The sequence below is a fragment of the Cyanistes caeruleus genome, chromosome Z, assembly GCF_971803275.1.
Source record: "Cyanistes caeruleus chromosome Z, bCyaCae1.hap1.1, whole genome shotgun sequence".
NCBI lineage: Eukaryota > Metazoa > Chordata > Aves > Passeriformes > Paridae > Cyanistes > Cyanistes caeruleus.
This window is the reverse complement of record NC_141732.1, coordinates 63,203,820-63,213,348: the sequence shown is the minus strand read 5'-3', so window position 1 is coordinate 63,213,348 and position 9,529 is coordinate 63,203,820. Positions and strand designations below refer to the sequence as shown.

The 9,529-nt window shown below is 35.8% G+C and overlaps 1 long non-coding RNA gene across 1 annotated transcript; it reads left to right on the top strand.

Annotated features, from left to right (window-relative positions):
• The first annotated feature begins 1,572 nt into the window (after nt 1-1,572).
• On the top strand, nt 1,573-7,511 carry LOC111941360 (uncharacterized). Its single transcript, XR_002869975.2, has 3 exons — nt 1,573-1,658; nt 2,696-2,758; nt 7,430-7,511. It is a non-coding gene; the product is annotated as an uncharacterized LOC111941360 (long non-coding RNA).
• Nucleotides 7,512-9,529: the final 2,018 nt, after the last annotated feature.

The following is a 9,529-nucleotide window of genomic DNA, read 5'->3' as shown; positions in this document are numbered from 1 at the left end:
ATATTGATACTCTTCTTTTTATTTTATCTGTTCCAGGGCCATCAGTGGCCTTTATGGTACCTTTCTTCCTTTATAATTATTTACAAGAGGACTTTTTTCTGTTTATCGTCATCATTATTACTTGGTTATTTGAATTATTCTCACATCATTATTATTAATGTTATTTGAAACATTCTCTGATAAATATAGAAACTACTGCTTACTAAACTTTTCCAATTAAATTAGACTATTTACTAATCTTCTTAAATTATTGATCCAATCCTGAGGAAATAAAGAAAAAAAAGCCTCTGAAACACCTAAGAGAATAAAGGAAATTACAGGCTTACATAACTTAATTACATAATATAACTGATCTTACATAACTATAAAAAGATCATTGGCTGTAAAAATGCTTCTGAGGGATTCGAGCACTATTTAAAGAGGTTTGACATTGTCTGCTTATTCATGTTTCTTAGCTCTTTGTGGCAGGTTTCAACAGAAAATTTCTGGGAAAGAAATCCAGAAAAATTACAAGAGATGGTGAGATCAGGTAGAGTTGAGAAAAGGTTATGTATCCAGTTCTTCATTAAAAGTAAAGCTACATTGCCAAGGTCTGGAATACAGATTAATTTTAAAGATACCTGTTGTGATTACATCATATAAACATCAGTTTTCAGAACAAAGGCAGTTCTCAAAAGCCAAAGATTTTATCATTCTTCTAGTGTAGAAAAAGCATTTGTGCTCTGTTGCAGAGAAGTAACCGGAGCTAGCAGTGAGAACATTTTTAACTAAACATATAACCAAAGAGCTTCACTAGAGTGGAATTTATTTTGGAGAGACATATCAGTTAAAAATGTTTTCTTGGGAAGCTTCCAGAGGTCATGGTTCCCCTAGGCATCTTCAGCAAGAGGGGAAGGGGAAACTGTAAACTTTGCATGTGCTAGTTAGGGACAAGTATATCGAAGTAATTATCTTAGTAAAGACGTATTTAAAGGATTTCATTAATTCCATCACTGGAAAAAGAATACTGAAACAGAATTGGGTTCTACCAGCCTTTTCTACTAATACCTATTTCTGGTTGGATAACTTATCAGCCAAGGCCAAATCTTCCATGGTTGTAACCACAGATTTAATGGCAGAAAGATGCAGGGTAGGCAAAGAGCAGGAGGATTGATCAGCAGCCTTTGTCTTACTGTCTTGTTGTCCTGATTGCCTTCCTCGCTCAGCCATACAGTTTTCCACAACCCCAACAGTGATTTCAAGGAAAGACAAGTAGAAGAATGAGGTGTCTGTGTTTGCCAAATAATGGACATATTAACATGGAGATACTGTGTTTGAATTTTGGTATTTGACACAAAAATCCCCCAAAACAGGGGCAAAGCCAAATTTTAACTTGACAATCATTGCTTGAATGCCATCTGGAAGGTGGATTCTGAGTGTACTGCTGCTTACCTTTTCACCTCCATTCTTCTTCACAAAGATCTTCAATTAAAGCAGAAGATACATAACACAAAAAACCCTTGCAAGTGAGTTAACTTGTAAAGGTTATTTTTTTTTACTTTTTTTTTTTTTTCCCAGTGACTGTGGTTGGTTGACATTGTTAATGTTCCAAATTGTGGACCAAACCAATGGATCCCTGAGGCCTGATGTATGGCCAAAACTTGACACTTCTTAAAAAGGTTGGCAAGATCAGTCTTGGAATGTAGGTGATTGAACTTAACGCACTTAAGATGAATTGCACTTCTTAACTTAGAATTCATTATCTCTAAGCAAATAACTTTTGGGTCAAGCGGCCTTCCTCAAAATGCAATATAATATTGAATAATCTTCTTATAGGCTTTTATGATGATAAGAAGATGAGAAGAACTCATATTTGTGAGCTGTTCTTTTATGAGTGGAAAGGATGATAGAGAATAGGTTAACGTGGTTAATAAAATAAATATAGGAATGGAACTATAAAATAGTTGATATTTCCTACAAGCTATCTGCAATACTATTAAAATGTACTATGTGAAATTGAAATGTTTCTATGAATTAATGAAGTCCAGAAGCAAAGGGATCTAACAAGTACTGTGAGGTACAGATTCTTACATTATGTCCCATGAATTGCTTGAAGAGAAATGCCTATGGTCAGATGAAGGTTGAACCATGGGCAGTTACACTCAACACAGCTATTAAAAGTTTGTAAGCCTAGCTGATAGAGGAGTCTCTCTGAAATGAGAGAGACACATAGAGAAACAAGGGCATCCCTCAAGAATACCAGATATTCAGATGTCCAAGGGTGGCTCTCTAAACCAAACAACAGATAGCACAGTCTGCTAAATCATGCTGCTATAAAGGTGTTTTGAAATGTCACAAAGTTCCAGGAGCAGCATAAATCTGCCAGAGAAGTGGCACTTTCTCCTGTCTGGGATTTTTTTTGCTTGTGTGTTTGTTTGGTTTTTGGTTTGTTGTTGGGTTTGGATTTCTTTTTTATAGTTTTTTGGGTTTTTTTGTGGGTTTATTTAAGGTTTCTTAGTTTCATTTTTGATTTGTGTGTTTTGATTATTTTTTAGTTTGGTTTCCTTTTGTTAACTTGTTTTTGTTTTGTTTTGTTTTGTTTTGTTTTGTTTTGTTTTGTTTTGTTTTGTTTTAAAAAAAACCCTAACACCAAAGAAATACTTTTGTTCACAGCATTTAGGTCTGACAGAACATAACCTGTTTCTTCTACTACCAGGTCAGCAGAAATGAAGAAGGTGATTCTGCTTTGTGTGATGTACAAGAATAGCTACCATTTCAGGTGAGTGGAGGGAAATTGGAGGCTATGAAAAGAGGTCTGGTATTTTCTCTTTTGTTGTGATCATGCTTAGAAGCTTTAGTCAGCAGTTAAGTCCTGACTGCAATGAGAGTTAAGCTCATTTTATTAACAGATTATTTATAATTCTGCCATCACTTTTGCATGTTCACAGCTCTCCCATTGAAGACTTATTTCATAAGAGTCACTTATTTCTTAAGAGCCAGTAATACTATTCACATTAAGATTGAGCAAATTTTGAAGAACAAACAATAGGACTAGGACATTGGCATACTCTTTTGTGTAATCACAAATGACTGTAGTTGACAGTAGTTCTGACAATGTTCTATAAAATACATGGGAAAAAATTCTGAACAAACAAAAGACAGATAGGGCCAGGTCACATGTAGTTTTTTTCAAGACCATTAATTTTACAAACACTTGAAAAGCTAATAATTCTTGCTGTCAAACACCTGCCACATTTTTTATCACATGTCATTGGGAATCTGATATCACAAAGGATTTTACTGAAAGAAACTACTGTGAACATATATTCATACAAATGAAATGTGAACAGTATGGTCACATTGGCTTATTATTTTTTCTGTTAGGGCACAGGTATCTACAGAGGATGCTTAGGCATGAGTATGTGCATAGGATGCATAGACATGAGATAGCTCTGCACTGTCTTCTTACGCAGCTACCACAGATTTGGCCTTCAGGTGCATGACATACATCTTGTTGAAGAGAGTTCTGCTTGTGCAGACCCCTTACTGATTCTGCAACATCAGACCTGCTAGTCCATCTCTGAATTCTACATCTACATTTCTGAATTACAGGCACAGAATCAAATGGCTGAACAATGTCCTTTAGATCTTGCTTCACCTGAATTCCTTATCCAAACAAATTGCCAAACACTTAGCACAAAGACCACTACCTTGTTGCTCCCTGAAATCTTCTCACAACCTTCTCACTTCTTGTCTGTCATAATCTTCTCAAAAATGAGCCATTACAAAACTCCAGTGATGTAGTAAAACAATACAAAGATTATAATTAGGAAGTATGTGAATTTAGATTGTTTCCTTCTGTCAGACAGAAAAAGCATTGCAAAGTTCATCACTCCTTAGATTTTGTTAATATGAAAATAAAGAAAATAGCCTAGAAAACAAAATGGCAAAACATAGTTAAATATCTGTCATTAATGTAAAAGAGATTATTTCACATTTTCACTTAGAGAGGGAAATTCCAGCCAGTTGCCGCCTGGCAACAGGCATAAAATATATATAAGTAATAAATAAAACTCAATATTTTGAAAAGAAGGAGAAAAGCCAAACCAAACCAAACCAAACCAAACAATCTACCAAAAAAAAATCTGCAACACTTTAAGAAGTGGAAGGAAAGATGTAATAAAATGAACACTTAGATATTTTAGCAAGAATCTCTTCCTGATAAAAAAACAAACAAGACCATTGTTATTCAACAAACCCATTCATTATTACGCCATAAAGGAGAGTTGCAGAAAGCTTATCTGAGAAGACAGAGATTAAGAGAAAGTTGGCCATTTAGCTGTGCATAGTGATCTCAAACCCTACAGAAATAAAAACCATCAAAAAGGAAGCCATTTCATATGGCCTAGTCATTCTATAGCACAATAGACCAAAGAAAATTAATACAATTACACAACACTGGACTCTTAAAGTATATCAGTGTGTCTTAAATGGATTTCTTTTATCTACCAAAATGAATACCACAGCTTTCTGAAAAAGACAGAGTCAGAAATATGCAGCGAGCACCTGAAAAGTTTCTACAATATAACATTTGTTTAAAACAAGACAAAACAAAAAAAGCAAGGCAAAGCAAAACAAGACCTTGATCCTTTAGATTAAGGGTTTTTTCTCCAAGTATTTCTTCAAAGAAAAATAGATGACTCTGAAAAAAATCAGGAGTTTTTTCCACATACAAAATCCAAAATCATGGAAGAGGAAGAGATCATAATGAAAGAGAACTGCTCTTCCACTGAAGCCATGGCACATGGCTTTCCTATAAACAATAACTCATAAAGTTTGATAAATTACAGTATAACTTTGATATTACATCAAATAAACAAAAAGCTTACCACTGGAGTGTTTTATCTGCTTTCAAAATAGAAGGTTCATGCAAACTTAATCTCTGAGTTTTGTTTCGTTTAAACCCCAAACCCTAAATTGACAGAAAGTGTAAAACAAAGAGAAGTAGCAGCTCTCCAGTAACACAGTAAATGAGAACACATGTATATGGAAATTCAAGCAAGAAGAATACTCCTATCAATTATCAGAGGGCAAAATTCTTGAACTATTTAGGCCATTCCCTGTATTGCTTGTGGCCCACTGCATTTTTCCTGTTCCATTTAGCCCTATAGAGGTGTAATTGGTGCAGTCATTCATTCTTCTGCTATTTTGTCTCCATATACTAAACCCACAAATGTTTCTTATATTATTTTTGAGCTGTCCCACCAAGGATGTGGTAAACTGAGACATGCAGGAGCACAGAAGTCATTTACTTTTGGAAGAATAGCAGCTTTTCTCTTAAAAATGAAACTGACTACCAAGCTGAAAAGTGACACTGAGCATGTTTACCCATTTTGGAATTGCTGTGAAAATTCAGTGTACTCCAAAAAAAAGTTCAGCTTCAGCAGTGATCTTATCACACCATCCTACACAAGCACAGCATAACAATTATAAAATGCAGGGCATTTCAGCAATAGGAGTTTGGGGCTTGGGAATTTTCTTGATTAAACTGAATATTTGTAAAAATACCATAGCATAACTTCTAATTGAGGGTGCTGGAGGGACCTTCCTTACAAGATCTGTAAACCCCAAGCCTGTAACTTCATGCATGTCATCAATTTCAAAGGCTTTCAGGCAGTGGGATTTTGTGCAGTCTTAATCCTGTAAACTGTTTTTACCACATGTGTAGAAACTTGATTGCACTTCAGAAACAAACCTTCAAAAAGATGCACTGCTTTGCATGTACAGCAAATTTGATTTATTTGACTTTTCTTATAGCTTCTGGGCAGCATTGAGCACAGGCTTTTGGGATGATTTACAATCACAGGGATGAAAGGCTCCCTTCATTTCCTGTTTTAAGATTCCCTTAGGGGAATATATATCTTATGACTGAAAGAAAATCAAGTAATGTCAACACCTTGACTTCTGTGCTTCACTAGAACAGTATATGTGTTGCAGTTTAATCCAACATCAAAGGTGAGTTGCAAAAGCCATTACTCACTGTCACATTCCCAATGAAGAACGGCATTGAAATCAAAGGAAAGAATAGCTTGTGTTCCCTCGGTAATACAGTCTATTCTTTGTCTGCCAAAAGTCTCACCTCTATTTGCCAGTCAGGTGACCAGAGGCCTAAATATTTGCCAGTACATTAAAAGATTCTGTGTGTATGTGGTCACTGCATGGCCTCAACCATAGAAAATTCTTCAGCTGATGGAGTAAACACATATTTTTAGGGCCTTCACTTGGCTTCAGCTCTGGACACAGTGCAGAAGTGAATATGGGTAAATGTTTTATATAAATAACTTAAGGATGACTTTTTGGCTCAATTTTCCTATCTTAGGAATCTTCTACACAGCACTTGTGTATTGGCTTGTCACAAAAGTCTCATGGATGGTCTCACCTCTCTACTGTCTCTTTTTCCCATGCCCTGCAATTGCAGAATTAAAGAGATGAGGTCTTTCTCTGGCAGCACTGGTGTCCCTGGGAATGCCTTAAGATGTGTTTGATCCTGCTGCTGCCAATTCATTTACATGATATAATGCTGCTCTTACTCAACAGAGGGATTTGTTGCTTTTCTTCAAGCTCCTACAAAGTAAAATAAAGCAAAATTATTTTTTCAGAATGAGAATGGAAATGTATGTCCAGAGAGTCTGTGGATCTGCATCCTCACAGATTTTACAGGATAATGCTCTGGACAACCCAAGTTGACTTTGCAGTTAACCTTCCTCTAATCAGTGGGCTGTACTAAGTGCCACCCAGATGTCCCCTCCAAGCTAGACTATGCTATGATTCTGATTTTTAAAGCAGAATTTGCCAAATGAAGTGTGTAATTCTGCTTCCTGCTTTGCAAGGGGAGCAAGGTATTTATTTTTAACATGTGTTACGATTGCTGTGACCTTAGTACTTCTCTGTTTCTTCAGTATTATCCCGAGTAACAATCAGCAGAGTGAGGAATGGTTTTAGTGGGTCTAACATATCTCTGAAACAGAAACTGTGTGATGCCTACAGCAAGTAAAATTGCCATTAAAAATTACCTTTGTAGAATCCTAAGAAGTTAAAAAAAACCCAAAATCTGACACGCACAGCCGGAAAAGTGTGGACACTCACTGTCTGAAGGAGCATAAAACTTTAAAACTTTGGAAAGCTGTTACATTTATGAAGAGGTGAAAACCACATTTTCCTCAACAACTCAGATCCATTTTTGTGTACAATGAAAAAGAAAATTTTTGTGACACTAAATGTCTGAGATAGTGTCTATTTTTCTCTACAATCAGCAGTTATCATCCAGCTATGTGTAACAGAAGCCAGCATCCATAGAAAAGAGCATGAAAATAACCTTTCCTGAAGAGTTGAACATTGTTATTTTTCATACCTTGACTTTTGGTAGCTATCTGTATATTTTCACTTACAGAAAAAGAGTTCTTGGCTGGCAAAATTTAGAGCCTGAGGAAAGTCATACACAAAGTACAGAAGAGATGACAGAACACTACAGCTTTCGCATTTGAAGAGTATACTTTCACCATTAAAATATTAGTAAGTGAATAAAGTGTAATTAACAGCACGTACTTAGAGTCACAGCAACCATGTTTGTATTCTTCTGCACAATGATACAAGAATAATGGCTTACTGCATTACTTTCTTACTCTAAACTTGCATTATGCTTATCCTCTTTGGATTCCAGCCCAGCCTTGTGTTATTCTAGGTAGAATATATTCCTCTTCAGTTTGCTAGCTGGGGTAAGTTTTCTAGTATAGTGCTTTGCAGCAGCCTAGTGAATGTGACAAAGATTTCTACCTGATAATCTGGGAATATAAATCAGGAAAGTTTGTTACTAGACTTTTAGCTATGGTGTTCATCTGGGAAATAATAAAATTTTGGTAGTTATGTAATGAACATTAACTAAATAATTTTGATGTTGACCTGAAATGCCAACTTCATAACCTATTCATGAAAATATTTAGTCAAATGCCATTTAGTCCTTGAATTCCTAAAACATGTCATTTTAAAAAGTATTTGAATAGAGTATTGTACTACTCAGTAACTCCTGTCAGTGAAACAGTGCTTTAGATTTTTGTTTGTCTTGTGCCACCTAATTGCTTGCAGAAAGCTCCTTTGCTGATACATGCTTTTTGAGGAAGATTTTTCAGTGTCACATCAGTGACACATGATTGGTTATTCATTGAAGTGCATTTCTTGCATGAGGGTTTTGACCTTATGTGAAAGCAGCTGTGTAGAAAGCAGACCTGGTCTCATTAAATGACCAGGAAACTTCTCACTTGCTTAAATTGTTATAATCTCCATTCACAGTAAAACTGTAATTGCACCTCAGCTTCTCTGCTGTACAGAGGAGCAGCCAGTGGATATCACCAAAACCACCTGTCAAGTTTCTTCATATCAGATAAGTCTCTGATGTTGGAACTTTATCATTCTGTAATAAAATACTGTTTTCTAACTCAGCATCCTGAACTGCTCTCAAATCCATTTTTAAACATACAATGGATTTTCTATCCTTTTCATTTCACCTACTTTTATCTTGCTGGAGCATTCTAAATGGAATGTTTTGAATTAATCTACTCTGAAGGTTTTTAAATGGTCATTAGGCACTTTTTCCACTGGATCAGTGAAATATGAGTGTATGAGCATATAGTGATAAAACAGTCTTTGAAGGACTGAAGTTCTAAATGACCCAAATGCATATATCAGCAATATTTATTATCAACTGAATGAAAACAGTAGTCTCTTCCTCTGATGCAATGATTTCCAGCTTTGAATTTGACACCCAGAAAAAAAAGGCAAGGCATCCTTAGAATGATTAATGCTGTTTTCAAAAGAACTGCTCAAGTAAAAAGTGTTTGTGAGCATGTGTTACATACACTAAAGGTGTTCGTACTATAATTATATTATCTATTTGTACAGGGCTGATAGGTCATTTCCCTTGGAAACTTAATACACTGAAAATTGTATAATATAAATTATAGTAGCAGAACATGCAATTAGTAGATGCAAAGTATAAAACTTGCCACTCTGAAGATAAACTTTGATGGTGACATCACTTAGAATTTCACTCAGAGAATTTATTGCACTCTAGATCAACTGCAGGCATTACTTATAATGGTATAATCATGAGGGTCATATCTCAAATGGCACGATTGCACTTTAGCTGGACTATAGGTTGCCACATAATGGTCCAGTGCACAGATTACAGTTGCATCAGATGATTCCAGCCAAGCTAGTTGGAAAGACCGTGGCAACTACAGGTACACAGTTTCTACTACCCAAAGTAGTAGAAAAAAAATTATCCTTTAAATTTTATGTGGAGCTACCTTGGGCAGATCTACACACTACTGCAATTTACAGGGTAGACACAAAAAAATCCTGTGGGGATTGGCGGAATCTCACTGTGGCTGTGATGCAACCTTACAGCTTCTCCTTTGGCAGAAATATTTCATGAGGTTTCTGTTCCTTCCCTTTCACCTTTGTCCAACTCACTCTGTGAAAGAATATGGATTAA